Here is a 15399-nt window from a genome sequence, read left to right as displayed (position 1 = left end):
CCCTATATTCCTATATCCACTCTCACTGTGCAACAGTCCTGCCATCTTCAGACCAACATCATTACCCAAACTTGGTGCAGCTATGGGTGCTCCAACCATGCCGAGGTTCTGGCTGGGAGTTGGACTTATCCATGGTACCAGAGACCAGTTCGTGTGGACTATATCCATACCACCTGCAGGAACTCATAGAATCAGAGAATCATTAAGGTTGGAAAAGACCTCTCAAATCATCTAGTCCAATTTCATTCAGTGGGAGCTTGCATGATATAACAGTATCCCATGATGGAAAGACAAAGGTTGTGGGAATTATTAGAACTCCACATCCTCCAACACCTTGACCTCTGAGATTTGGGCACCATTTACAAAATGAACAAAAAGGATCTGTCTTTGACCTGATACGAAGGAAATCACTGCCCCTGAAAAATCTGATTACTATGCTTTGATGAGTTCAGCACAGTTTTTGTACTGCTTTGTATGCAAGAAATGGGAAAGAGTAACTGCTCTGACCTGCCCCAGGCACACTGTGATCTGGTGGCAGAGCACAACCATGCCAGCGTGCAGGAAAATTGCATGATCCCCATAGCACACGGGATGCTATGTGTGTTTCCATGCACACACCCTGACGCCAGCAGGAGGTCAGCCCCCATCTCAGCTCTCTCTCTGTTCCTTGATTTTGCTTTAATGGCTCCTCTGAGATGCTGCCTCAGTGCTGTGAGTTTATGAATGTGACACATCATTCAATATCATCTGCCATAAGCCACTCTGTTACCATAGCAACTGCCTCCTTAGCCTGATTCCTGGGGCTCCTTGGGTCTGCTTGATATTCACCTTGACACCTTTGGTGAAGGCCTGGGGGAGCACACAAAGTGTGAAAACACCTGGCACCTACTGGGAAAAGTAAGTCCTCCCCAATGGATGTGCACATGGCACCATCTCCAAGACAGGAGCTCTCACCCCACTGACTAAACATGTCTGATAAGGGCAAAGAATTAGGCTTAATAGCAGGTGAGTGCCTAATCAGACAAATTTTCAAGAGATGTAGTGATAATGGTGAATAAATTTGCTTTCCAGCCATTACCCAGCCTTTTGTGAAAGCTATCACTGACTGCATCATGGGCTCTTCTGTTCCATCAGCTGTCCTTCCAGCACACCCACCCATGGGCAATTTTGGTTTGCCCAAGGATGTAACCCCACTGGAGATTTCCACAGGTCTGTTTCAAAAGCCTACCACAAAATGAGTGGGGGGCAGAAATTCACAGAGCCATTCTGGAAGGCAGAATCTGTACTCAGCACTGGTGAGGCCGCACTTTGAGTGCTGCGTTCAGTTTTGGGCCCCTCACTACGAGAAAGACATTGAGGAACAGGAACGTGTCCAGAGATGGGCAGTGGAGCTGTGAAGCATCTGGAGCAAATGGAGTCTTATGGGGAGCAGATGAGGGAAGTGGGATCATTCAGTCTGGAGCAGAGGAAGCTCAGGGGAGACCTCATCACTCTCTGCAGCTCCTGAAAGGAGGTTGTGGTGAGATGGGGGACAGCCTCTGCTCTCAGGTAGCAGAGGTAGGATGAGATTTAATGGCCTCAAGTTGTCCCAGTTGTGTCCTTACTGTGCTCTACAGGAAGCAAGCCCTACCAATCCAACAGTTTAGGTTGGATATTAGGAACAATTTATTCTCAGAAAGAGTGATGATGCACCAGCACAGGCTGCCCAGGGAGACGGTGGAGTCATCATCCCTGGAGGTGTTCAAGAACCATGGAGATGTGGCACTGAGGGACATGGTTAGTGGGCATGGTGGGGATGTGCTGGGGTTGGACTTGATGATCTTATAGGTCTTTTCCAACCTTAACGATTCTATGATTATTCTGGAAGGAAGAAGTGTCTGTGCTGCTGGAAATGTCTTCCCCTGAAAAGATCTCATCTGATCTCCTGCTTACCCTTCATTTGATATTCAATTAGATGAGAGGCCTTCAAAGAAAGTAAGCAAACTGCACAGAATCTATAGCAGGTCACAGCAATAGTGGGATTCTGCTAGCTTATGTAGCAAGAGAATGGATGCTGGGAGACGAAAATTTTAAGCTATGCACCTAGGAGCTGGGGATGTCCTGTGCTGTCCTTACAGCCTTTAGCTCCTCCTGTGATGTTTGATTTCCTGCAAAGGTGCTCAGCTAACTAGGAAATAACCAAAGGAAGGTGGTGTTTTTTTTGTTTGTTTGTTTGTTCTATCAGGAAATTTTGCAGTCTATTTGAACCTCTCATGCTTTGATACTGCTCTCATTAGGAAGATGTCTTAGGACAGGAGAGTCTCCTTCACTCTGTTGCTGTTTCTGCTCAACCAGTGGGGGAGAGGCCAGGTTCAAACCTGTTTTCCAGATTGGGAGAAATGAATGTTGGCTTTTACATATATTTCACTCATCCCAAGAGTGTATTCCTTTACTAGTGAACTGCAAATTCCCAAGTCCAAAGCAGTAACAAGGGGGCTCGGTGGGCCAGACCCATGACAAGGACCCATAGGGCCCAGTTCTGCCTTCTGGTCCCTGTGTCCACTCCACTCAGCATTTACATGACACCAGGCAACCAGTGGGTGACAAAGAGAAACAAGCTACAGTTTCCCCCAGTTCCTACATGAGATTCGTGGTGAGAAGGTCACACAATCTGGCCACATCTTTCCTGTTCTCTATTTGTACCTATGTATTTTACATTTCGGGAACTCCATGGCAACCTTTACAACAGAGTGCTAGAATCAGAGTCATAGAGCACCCCCAGTTGGAAGGGGCCCATAAGGATCGCTGAGTCCAACTCCTGAATCATCAAGTCCTACTCCTAAGAGTGTGAGCACTTCCCTCACTCAACAGAGCAGCTTTTAGCTCTGGGTTTGGGTATCCCAAACAGCCTTTCTGGTGGCTTTTCACAGGAGCGTGTTCTCCACATTAGAGTTTTCTACAAGATGGAGATGACCTTGAAGCTGTCTCCTTCTCCAGCTAAGCTTTAATGAGCTCTGAGCTCTAGCAAAAGAGAGGTGACATAAAGCAAGGGTCTAAATCCAGGCAAACATGAATTTTATAACCAAAGGCAGGACTGGGGAAACTGTTTTTTCTCTGCTTCTTACATGGAGAAGGGAAGGCCTAGGTGTGGTGGGGAATTCCTGCAGTAATGCCTTAATATTTTAAAACAAGTTGTGCACATCAGAGAACATTTAATCTTCTCTAATACCTAAAGATTATCAACAGAAGTTGTCAGGTTTTATGGTAGAGATTGAATGGGGAAGGGAAGCAGAATGTTAATACTGAGATATCTTTCCTGTCCGGACTGGTTTAACCTATGATAAGATGTGAGGGTAGGATGTACTGTCGCAGTGCTTGATCTCAGTCCAAGACAAGTTTTGAGCCATTGCTCAAGGGCGTGTTTGAGCAAACAGAACTGTTCTGGATTCAGGCCAGTTTCTGGGACTGGATTTGAAGAGCCAGAATCTGTGTACCTACAGATCAGAACAACAAAATGCTGGAGGAATTTTGTCATGGGAAGATGATCAGAAAAGGCAATAACCCCTTCCCTACTCTATGCACGTTTCTAGACACTCCTCTGTTTTCAGCACTCTCCATACAGCTAATCTGTGTCAGGAACATCTGGGTACCATTCAGGGGAGAAATACAAGCAGCATAACATTTTGCAGAAATTTTGGGAATCATGCTCTAGAGACTGATCACCTGGCACTTTCACTTAGCTGTATTTGTTTAAGAAATGACCAAGAAAGGCTTGCGTTATCCTTACAATGTGCTATAGGAAGCAACCCCTACCAATATAAGAATCCAATTCCATGCAAGGAAACAAAAACCTCCAGTTACACGTCTTCCAGGTGAGGAATATAGCTGAAACAGGTACAAAGAAGAGCTGTGAGGATGGTACCTGCATGGACTAATGAGTGTGATCTGCCTTATTCCTTGTATTTTAGATCCAGGCAGTCATGGAAGGATGGAAAAGCCCTCTGGGGACCTCTAGCCCACCCTTCTGATCCAAGGAGGGCTAAATTCAAAGTAAAATCAGATTGCTCATGGCCTTGTGCAGTGAAGTTTTTAAAACTTCCTGGGGCTGGGTTTTTTGACAAAGACCTTGTACTACATCCCTCCTTAGTCATGCCAAACAAGTTCCCTCAGTACCCCTCAGCATTTTAGCGACAATCCACAGGACTCTGCAGAGTTTGCTGACATCTTCATTATACTGGAGTGCCCTTCAACTGTCCACAGTTCTCTAGATGCAACCTCAAGAGTGCTGAGAAGAGGATAATAAGCCACATCCCCACCCTGCCAGCAGCATCCTTGCTAATACAGCCCCAAATTGGGTGTGGATGTTCAGTGAGTTGGTGTACAAGAGAGAAAATTACTGATGGCTCAAAAAAAAGCTAAGAATGAATCTACAGACCACAAATAATGTCTAAGTTCAGGCTGGAAACTAGAAGTAGTACAAGGCACAGTGAAAGCAGAAGTCTGGAGAAAACTTTCAGTTTCCTGTTGAGAATGAAGAGTGAAGAGCTAAAGAATAAGGATGGAAAATCCATACGATACCTGCCTGGAAGTGTGTGGCACTTTGGAAAAGATGTCCTTGTCTTGGTTGCCATGGATGAGTGGGAGTTGACAGCAATTACCAACAGGTACCCCAATGTCTTAAGACGAAGTGACATACCTGGTTTGGGCCAGGTTCTCACCTTCCAAACTAGGAGCAGAAGGCCAGAATAGACTGAACCTGTGGGCTCAGAATTTGGCTGTCTCAAATTCAGGAGATGTGGGGTCTTAGAAATTTTCTCTAAGCCCATGAGCTGGGAGTCCAACACAAGAAAAATGAAAAGGATATTACATGGGTGACTGGGGCAGTTTTGGACAGTTTCCCAGTTGCATATTTGAAAATGAGAGGTGGGGGGAGATAGCAGGAGAGTGAAAGAATCAAAGGAGTATTTTCAAAGCTATATTAAAAAAAAAAAAAGCATTTAATTCATCTGTGTGCATTTCTCTTGGAGTGTTCCTTCCACTGCTTTGATAAGCAAGACACTAAAGAAATGTCATGGAAGAAAGGAAGAAATTTCCTTCCCTCCCCCAGTAACTTTCCCTTTTCTATTTTCCCAAAAATGAAAAGATTAAAAAAAAAAAAAAGGATTAGAAAGAAAGAAAAGAAAGTAAAAAAAGCCAAAACTATTTCTGTGATTTAACAAGGCCAAGGCCATTGTGGAATATATTAAAGAAACTGCAGAAACCAGGGGCTACCTTTGATGTAGAGCCTTTGAAAAACCAAAGCTGTGAGAAACAGCCCTGACCCATACGTGTCCCGACGAAGGGAAGAATATGACTTGTCACACCGAAGACAGGTTTAGGTCTCTGTCTGTCAAAATCATGTGAAGGTGCCCTGTTCAAACATGGTTTTGCTGACACTTGGTGTTGAATTGGCTGTGTGCAAGGCCTGATTTAATCCAACCAGAGTCCTGGGGCAAACAGAATGTCAGGGCTGAGAAGTGAGAAAGAAAGGCTGGGGGAGGATTCTGCTTGGTGACCCCAAGGTGTGAGAGGAGTGGAGAGATGGACGAGCCACCTCTCCTCTGGTCAGGAAGCAGGATGTGTTTATTGGTGCATGTAAGAGGCAAAGAACTCCAAAAGAGCAAGTTGAACATGTATGGGAACAAAGATGCTTATTCTTTTCAGCAACAAAGTGCTGGAAGTTCATCTTTTGTCTCCCAGAAGGTACCCAGAGAGCACATCCCCTGACCCAGCACTCACCAGAGCACTGCCACATGAAGTGGTCCATGCCCATGGGCATGCTGATGACAGGAGGTGGCTCAGAAACTCCAGGCAAGACGTCACGATCAACCAAATACAGTGTGCCCCTCAGATACTTGCGATGCCAGGTCAGACAAAAAGATTAAGTCGTTTGTAGCCTGGTGGAACACACTCATAGTACTGAGCATTGTGCACATCACATGCTAGTGGGTTCTCCAGCAATTGTAATGGCGAGAGTAGAGACAAAAGCTTGGTGTGACCTAGGTGTGAGGCCAAGGTAAACATCAACTGAGACAAAAATGCAGTGTTTCTATCAGATCTGTCTCCCAGGGCTCCAGAGTTTTCATCTTAAAGCTGAGGAGACCTGTCCTTACAGAAAAAGATTTCCGCATGGAAATTTGATGATATATCTATCCATCTATATTTAGTTAAAATAGATGTTTGACGGAAATACCACATTTCTTTGGAAAATTCCAGTGCTTAATCAAAACACCAGAATAGTTTTTTTTGACTGAAGCATTTCATTTTTACAAATAAAGCCACAAACAACTAATGCATTTGACAGTAGTAGAGGAAACTGAGGTAGAATACAAGTACTGATAAAGGTGTCATTAGCTCTCACACAAAGATTAGCATCAAGCCCAGTCAACCCTCCATTACGAAGCCTCCAGGAAATGCATTGCTAGAATGAGGAAAATTAACAGAAGCAGTCTTAATTTAGGCACACCAGACAATGGTTTGTCTACTTTGCACAGTTATCAAAAATCTGAGTGAGGACTCAAGTCAAGCAAAATGTTTCCCCACATGGTTCTTGAGACATTTTACCACAAATTCCTTTCTGGAAAGATTAAATGTACTTGCTGGAAATGCTCCCTCCTCTCTATAGGTGAAGCTGTCACAAATTTCTGCTGTGATGTGTCAGGGCAAAGAATCATAGAATCATTCAAGTTGGAAGGTACCCTTAAGGGTCTCCTAGTCCAACTCCCATTTTAGAAGATTTCAGACTCTACATCTTTCTGTGCCCAAACCTTATGGGAATAATAAAACTTAAAGGTGGTGTGTCATAATCACCAAATCACCAAATGGTTGAAGTTGGAATGGACCCCCCGGAGGTGAAATCACCGAATGGCTGAAGTTGGAAGGGACCTTGGGAGGTGATCTTGTCCAACTCCACACCTTCCCCAAGCAGGCCACCTAGGGGCAATTGCCCAGGATCATGTCCAGTGTCTGAGTACTTCCAAGAATGGAGACTCTACAGCTTCTCTGGATAACCTGTTCAGTCTTCAGTCAAAAGTCCAAAGTCTTCATTACTGGCAGTGAAAAACTATACATAGAAATGTCAAGTGTACTGCCATCTGTGATGGGGGGCATTTAAAGTGATGAACAAAGCACAGTGTGTTAGATTCGATGTGCAGGTTTTTACAGCTGAGACTAGCCCCTTATGAAGTCATAGGCACAATAATCCAATTGCAGTCAGCTTCAGGACTCTGTGTGTGACATCAGGGTCAGAGCTTCCAACTCACAGCTCAGTGCCATGGGCTTTGAGTATCCGTTAGCACCAAGGTGATGGAGATAAGTGGAGATAACAGCAGGATAAAAATGTAACTGAAAGACATCCCCAGGAGTCTCAGCCCAATGACAGGGAAGTTCAAAAGTTCAGCAGAATGCCTGAAATTGAAATGTGTTAGAAAGTAAAGACCTTGATTACAGTGACCATTTCTAACCCTACTATTTTTAGTAGCTTAGTTGCTAAAATACCACATTGAGTAGGGGTTGGTGCTGATGACTGTGCAAGTAGGCTTTGCAACAAGGAAGCAAGCAGAAACACTGACAATCCAGATGCACTGTTGTACATCTCTGCACCAAAAAAAAATCAAAACCCCATTCATTCATTCTGGTCTGAAAGTCCCCCTGGACCTACCGGTTTGTCTCTAGAGGAAGAGTGTGTAGCAGGATCTGTACATGAAAGTATTTCAGAGAAACACACACTGGTAGATTTCACCGGTAGATTAGGAGCAGGAATCCACAAGGGAAATTTGTTGAGATAGCTGCCTGATTTGCAAGATGCAGACCTTCAATGATGCCTCCAGCACTGACTTTAACTTACAGTTAGATTATTTGGGGCCCAGCAGGGCTGGAACAATTATTAAAAAGTTTGACTTGTTTCTTGCACATGATTTGGGAATCAGATCTGACAGTCATTACACTAACACTGTGAACTGTATGTCCCAGTCAAGGACCCAACACAACCAATCAGAGTTACCTTGAGGAGTTGGTTCATTTTCAGATAAGGGCAGTGAGGCACTGACACAGGTTGCCCACAGAGGTGGCGATGCCCCTTCCTTGGAGACACCCAAGGTCAGGCTGGAGGGGCTCTGAGCACTGATGGAGCTGTGGGTGTCCCTGTTCATTGCAAGGGGGTTGGACCAGGTGGCCTTTAGGGTCCCTTCCAACTCAAACCATTCTATGATTCTATAAGGAAAGAGATTCATGAACCAATTAATAGGAAACTCACTTTCCATAGGATTATTGCACATCTGTTCCTGTCATTCTCCTGTTAACTGTTTGTTTCAGGTCAGCCCCACTTACCAGAAGCATCCTTCTTGTAAAAGTGAAACCAAAGAATTCATCTTTGGCATATTCAGACAACATTGTCCTGAGCTTTACCCATGAAAAATAAATCATTGATGAGAAGTACCAAACTCTGCCCCAGTCATGTAGAGACATGATCTTCATGTTGTGCCCATGAAAACGTCCACAGGGTGGTCTGACTGTCCATCGGTCTCTCCATTCACAGAAAGAAGTGGTATTTCAGTAAGCATTAATTTTGATTACTAGTTTACAAATTACGAAATGCTGAAGTCCGGTGCTAGAAAAATCTCTGTACCTCAGCAATCCTTCGTTGTGTTCCCCATGAGACCAGAGCTTCCCTCGCCCCCTCCCTCCTTGCTCTCTTCAGTGTTTCTCGGGGGGAATGGATGTGTTAGGCAGCTTCAGGCTCTACATACACACGTTGAATTATTCATGAGGTACCTTACACATCCTTACTGAGTACCTTTTAGAGAGTATGCTTATAAATATGTTAACTCCTTACAGCTCTGAGACATCTGACACTGAATCCTTCCCCTTTTCTTTGCTCTTTAGGGCTCACTCATGCTAACATAAGTCAGGATAAAAATGTACTTCTTTAAAAAATAATTGTAAATGACCTAAGGCAACCTGGGTTTAAATTTGCTGTCACAAGAAGAAAACCCAGAATTATGTCATCCTACTGTCTACAGCACAGCATTTATCCAACTACCAGCTCTACTTTTGTTTTAGCCTACTGCTCACAAACATGCACTTGAAAATTGTTTCCTATGAGAAATGGCTTGATGAATTTGTTAGTTTAGAAGAAAGGTTTGCTGTATGAACTGACTCCTGTCTAAATATTTTCACTTCACTCTGAGGCAGATTTTGTCAAACCATACAGCACTTCTAAGCTCTGTGTTGAACATCAGTGCTCATGCAGGACAAGTAAACAACCAGGATGAGACAGGATCTATGCAAGAAGTAGATTCAGGCCTAGAAAAGTATTTATAAATAAATGAAAATTAAAAATGCCTATACAAATGGAAGGGTATCTACAGTTAAAACTATTCATGAATACTTGTGAAAAGACATTGTACAATTACAGTGAACCATAAAGGATGGAGGAGGAGTAGAAGAACCAGGAAACAGTAGAAAGTTGGATGAGTTGAGTAGAGTTCGATAGTTGGACTAGATGATCTTAGTGGTCTTCCCAACCTCACATGATTCTATGAGTCCGCTGGTAAACAGAATCGCAATGACATCCACTAATGTCTTTACAGGTGCTGTTAAAATTCACACAGGTTTCAAGCTGACCTATGGTCTTCAATTATCTACTTGGACAGTAATTTAGATCACATCAAAATGCTTGCAACCAGCTCCTCTGAGTTGGATAGGAAGCAAGAAGAAAAATAGTCTACACCGGACTAATCAGTTGGTGCAAGTAGAGCATTTGAATTAAGCTACAGGTTGGATGCAGTTCCTTTCTCAGGACAGAGCTCTTTATTGCAATACATAGAAATTATTTTTATCTTGCTTTCTGCTTCAGGTCATTGTTTTGAGTCTCTATGATAATTGCTGAATTTTGATCTGTTGGCCATTCTCCTCCTACCCTAAAGGGATCTGACCTTCCTGCTGCAGCAGCTCACAACGTCAGTTTTCACTCTGGAGGGAAATGTATCCTCTCTTTTCACTGGATCTGAGTCAAAGGATCGAGATTTTGTGGTGAGATCTCATTTAAATGAATCAGTTTACATCCATATTGCTTTTGTTTGTTTCCCCTGGTCTTGCAGGACCTTGATCTTGGCTGGCTCTGCAGTGTTGTTCTGGAGTTAAGTATTTCAAATTACAGAGTATATGTGTCAGTGAGAAAGGTGGAAGTGGACTTTCATAGAATCACAGAATCACTTGAGTTGGAAGGTCCTTAAAGGTCATCTAGTTCAACTCCCCTGCAATGACCAGGGACATCTACAGCTCAACCAGGTGCTCAGGTTGCTTTATCAGTATATTCTGTCCTGAAAATGCAGTTCCCAGTTCCTTTAGGCCAAGATGACAGCATGGATCTCTGAGTGACAGAGCAAAACTGGGGCTTTCTCATATCCAGAGGTAAAGATCAGCATGAAGACAAATAGCAACAGCAGCTCCCCACTGAAGACAAATAGCAACAGCAGCTCCCCAGTAAAGTAGGGTAACATCTACTGACAGACTATGGACAACATCATTGTATGCCAAAGACAACGTTACCCAGGATTTAAAAAACAAGTATTTTTGTGCTGAAGCATGAAGGGGAGGCATTTAAGGAGACATTCACTGCACAGAGATGCAGCTAGAACTAAAATGATGGACAATCTCTGATTAACTCCCTCTTCCAGCCTTCTCAATGATCTTCATCCTTTTCACATTTGTGGGAGGTTTTAGAGGCAAAGATCTGATAGATTTTATAGGACTCAGCTGTTCACTATGTTATCATACTCCATGAAGTATGTATTCTAGATCCTAGACAGGAGCTTCTTTCTCATTAGCAGAGCATTGTGTATCTTGTTCTAGCTTCTAGCAGTTGTGGAGGGTGCAATCAGTGATGATCTCATGAATGTATTTCACCTGCCAGGATCTTAGGATGAAAGGTATACCTCTTGTCATGCAGCACAGAGACTGATGGCCACTGTGTTCAACCAGGAATTAGCTTATTCTCCTTAGCTTTTCTCTTCTGTAATGAGGAGGATATTGCAGTACATTAATTGGTCTCTGCTGTTGTACATCTGTTGTACACAGAAGTTTGCGCTCTGGTGAAAGTAAGGCATGGTTAAAGCCTCAGGCATGACATTTGGGTAAAATGCAACAGCTTGTACTAGTACAATGCTAAACTACATTGAGTTCTGGATTCCATCTGGCCTTGAAGCATGTGATGGTGATGAGAAGGAAAGTAGCGGAGAGCAGGAACCAAACCTTGATCCGACCAGTAATTTAACTATACTGCTGCTGCTGACTTTTCTTGCCACCCAACAGGTCCCACACCCTTTCTGTATTACTAGAACAAAAGCAGAATACGTAGGATTGTGCAGGAAGGAGGGTCCCAAGAACAAATCTTCTGGATGGACACTGTGAATCCTGCTAACATTGTGAGGGATGTGGTTAGTGGGCATGGTGGGGATGGGTTGGGGTTGGACTAGGTGATCTTAGGGGTCTTTTCTCACCTTAATGATTCTGTGATTAAAGGCAAACCCCCTAGTGCTCGGTGATTTGGGCTGTGCAGACCAAGCTCTCTGAAGAAGAGAAGTATTGCAAACGCTTTGGGAAATGTAATTTTCATACAGACCTAGCTCTTCACACTGTGCTGTCAGGTATCTTCAGACTAGACAGCTTGGCCTTTTTCTAACCTCTTGGGAGGCCCTGGGCCTGCTCACCTCTGCTTCCCATGGAAAACATCTGCAGAAATTCATATTTCTTGATATTTGCATGCAAGCTGCAACAAGCACTCTGTGTTTCAGGGAACAGAGACAGAGTCTTTTGTGGAGGAAATATGTCTATTCACTCATGCAAACTTGCCCCAGGGAGCATCATATCTTTGCAAGAATGCAAAAGGCTCTGTTCTGCAATCTAATGCAAAGCCTGGGAAGGAGCTTAGTGTATGCTGAAAGTGAAGGAACTGGTGTACCAATTTTAAGGAATCAGAAAAGAATTTGATTTAATTTAACTTTCCAAGTAACATGAGTCTGCCCACTTGAATTCTCACATGCATCTTTACAAACAAAAAGAAAGATATGTCCAGCTAGTCACAACATCACTTGTGTGTAAGATGGAAGAAAAAGGATGCCAGCTACTATCTCCTTAAAAACTGAGTCACAGAATCATAGAATGGCTTGGATTGGAAGGGACCTCAAAGGTCACCTGGTTCCAACTTCCTGGCATGGCCAGGGTTGTTAACCACTAGATCAAGTACTAAATCAAGTTGCCCAGGGCCCCATCCAGCCTGGCCTCGAACACCTCCAGGGACAGGGCATCCACACCTTCTCTGAGTCATGATGTCCTCTTGATTGATGAGGAAAGGGTCTTTTGGATAGTCATTTTATACCACCCAGGTGTCAACATTTTGATCTTTTGCTGCAGAATTTTGCTTGCATCACCCTCTGTAAGTCTTGAGTAAGACTGCTTTCTGTTTCCTGTGCTTCCTTAATTTCTGGCTTCTTGTGGATCTAATCTCTCTGTTGTTGTAACAGGAGGATAAAGTGTGGTGTATGGCTGCAAGATCTACCGGGTCTTCTACTGAAGAGTCATTTGAGCCATGGTCTTTGTGCAAAGCAACACTTACGTTTTACTGTTGTCTGCCGTGTTCTTTTAATCAGCCTGAACTTACCTGAAGACAACTCATACCATTCTTCTTTGTGTAAAGCCAAGAAAGATACCATAAATGTTAGCATTTGGAAGTATTTAATCTGAAGGCCAATCCTTTGTTTTCTAGGCTTACATATGAATCTGCAGAGAAGTCCCTATGGGTGCCTGGAGCTTGTTGCATGACTGAGTTACATGAGATGACTTCAGTTCTCAGTGACTGTAGTGAAGAACTTTGACAAAGGCTTTTGAAAGACTAAGTAAATTGCATCCTTCACAACTGGTTTGCTGACACAGTCGAAGTAGACAGAGGAACACAATTTTCCCTTAAAGAGGACATGCTGAGTTCTATGTCTTACGTGCCATAACCAGTAATGAAAGTTGAGTCCGTGTACACATGCGGGCTTGTTTAACCCTTCTTGATACGCTGCCTGACATGAGATGCAGGGAAGACATTAGGAAGGAAGACACCAGCTTGCTAATAGCCTCAATAACTCTGCCAGTGAAACAGGTGAAAAGCAATAAATTAGAATAAAACAAAGAAAAATGTCTGATTCCAAATAGGAGAAGAAGAGATTTTGTGTGGCGAGTGGGGCTATAAATAACAATTTTTTCTTAGAGATCACATTTACAGTTTGCCCTCTTAGAGTTTTAAAAACAGTTAGCTGAACAACTAGATAATTAACGGGCTTCTGGGTTGAAAAACTAATTCTCAGCATCTGTTAAATACTGTTTTAAGCTTAAGCTTGCATAGCTAAAGTACATCTATATTTATCTGTTCTTAGAAATTTCTCTGCTCTTCTTTAGCTGCTCGGTTGGTTTAATTAAGGTCAAAGATATTTCCCAATCACACAGGTGACTGGTGTTATGGCTTCCTGAACATCATATCCTGGCTGTAACATATGCTATGCTAGCATCATCAGCAAAAGCTTCCTGTTCCCCTTGCTTGCTTCTTATCCTATTAAAAAATGTGCTTGTTCGCTCCCTTCCATGGTGGGTGGCTAAAGAGATCTTCCCTTCCAACTTCATACCTTTCAGATTCTCCCAGTTCATCCTCACTTTAAGGCAATGGAATAACTTGACTTCTGCTGGAGTCTGAGCTGCCCAAATGACAGCCTTTGCAGAACTCCCTGTGCAAAGTCCCCTTCATCAGAAGGAAGACCTGCTTTTGGGCACCACTCTTCCTGTTGGCATCTAATTCTCTGCAAGCTTAGAATAATCTTTAGGTTTCTCTTAAGGGTTGGATTATATGATTTGGGCACCTGGTTAGATCTGTGTTTTGTGGTTGATAGTGAGTTTACGCACCAACGGGGACATGGTTTAGTGGGCATGGTGCTGATGAGTTGATGGTTGAACTAAATGATCTTAGAGATCTTTTCCAACACTAACGATTCTATGGTTCTATGAAATAAGCATGTATTTCATCTGTGGCTATTAAAAAAATCCAGGGAAAGGCCACCGCTTAGCATGAAACCAGGCTTCTTTAAAGGGGAAAGTCTGAAGATACTGCAATCTCATTCTCTTTATCGCACTCACTATAAATAGTCCCCTTCTGGTCACTGAAGTACATTTCCCCTCATATTGTTTATCACCATTAGTTAAACATGCCATGTGCTTGGAATGGCTTCTGCCTTTTCCCTTTAAACACTGCATGTGAATCAGTATATAGACACACTGCAAAGCACGTTCTGCCTTGCACTTAGTAGCTGGCTCTGGGATGGCAAGCAACTGGGATACTGCCTGGGCAGAGAAAATAAACCCACATGGGAATGCATTCAGGCTTCCAAACATTGGCTACACACCCCATATTGTGGCTGGGCAACACAAGTCTCAGGAAACATAACTGTATACCTGGAGGAAGGTATCATGATAAACTATCACAAACCATGTGAAGAGGCAGTGATCCCTGAGCCATAGACAATGTGGCAGTGATTTCAGGATGGAGTCAGACTCAAGCCAAGGATTCATGTCACTACTGAGGAGGTAGCTGAAGTGGTTAAGTGGTGAGAATGGGGCAGAAGGCACTGGAGGTACCATGAAGACAGTAGAAGACTGGGTACCATGCAGCCACTACAATTAGATAAATTTTCAGTTAAAGGCCATAGTAATGTACCAACATCTCAAAAAGCAGTAATTAGTGGGTTGACATCTGAATGACTTTGAGTAATAATCAACAAAGTCACAGGCCAAGCACCGGCCTCATACAGTTCAATATCTTTCATATTCTTTCTGGATGATGACTTGGGTGCACTGTCACCAAATTTGTAGACAACACTAAATTTAAGGAAATAGCCAGCACATCAATAGTAGAGCTTCAGTCCAGAGGCACAACAAACTTCAGGCCTGGGCCAGAATTAACCTCATGAAGTTTTGCAACTAGGAGGACCAAATCTATATTCTGGGCAGGATAACCCTCAACATCAGTATGGGCTGGGAAACAATTAGTTAGCCCTGCTGAGAAGGACCAGGAGGTGGCAGATGACAAATTGAACATGAGTCAACAGTGCACTCTCATGGCAAATAAGTGAAACCACAAACTGGGCAACATAAAGACTGTGACCAGAAGAGAAGAGTTACCATATCCATCTATCCAGTGGTTATGTTGTCAGATTTCGGATACTCTGTTTAAGTAGGTCCATTCCCCACACCCTCTCTCTCCAATAAAAAATAAAAAATAAACAAGGTCTGGTAGAGGGTGACCAAGATATCAGAGATCCCAGATACAGGTCTTCCAGACTGTGAAGA

At 43.3% G+C, this 15399-nt stretch overlaps 1 long non-coding RNA gene across 1 annotated transcript; it reads left to right on the top strand.

Annotated features, from left to right (window-relative positions):
- Positions 2729 to 4932, top strand: LOC110386996. The gene is made up of 3 exons (XR_002432348.1): positions 2729 to 2826; positions 3720 to 3851; positions 3948 to 4932. It is a non-coding gene; the product is annotated as an uncharacterized LOC110386996 (long non-coding RNA).

This window comes from Numida meleagris, chromosome 20 (assembly GCF_002078875.1).
Source record: "Numida meleagris isolate 19003 breed g44 Domestic line chromosome 20, NumMel1.0, whole genome shotgun sequence".
In the NCBI taxonomy this organism is placed as follows: domain Eukaryota; kingdom Metazoa; phylum Chordata; class Aves; order Galliformes; family Numididae; genus Numida; species Numida meleagris.
This window is presented reverse-complemented; position numbering and strand designations above follow the sequence as displayed.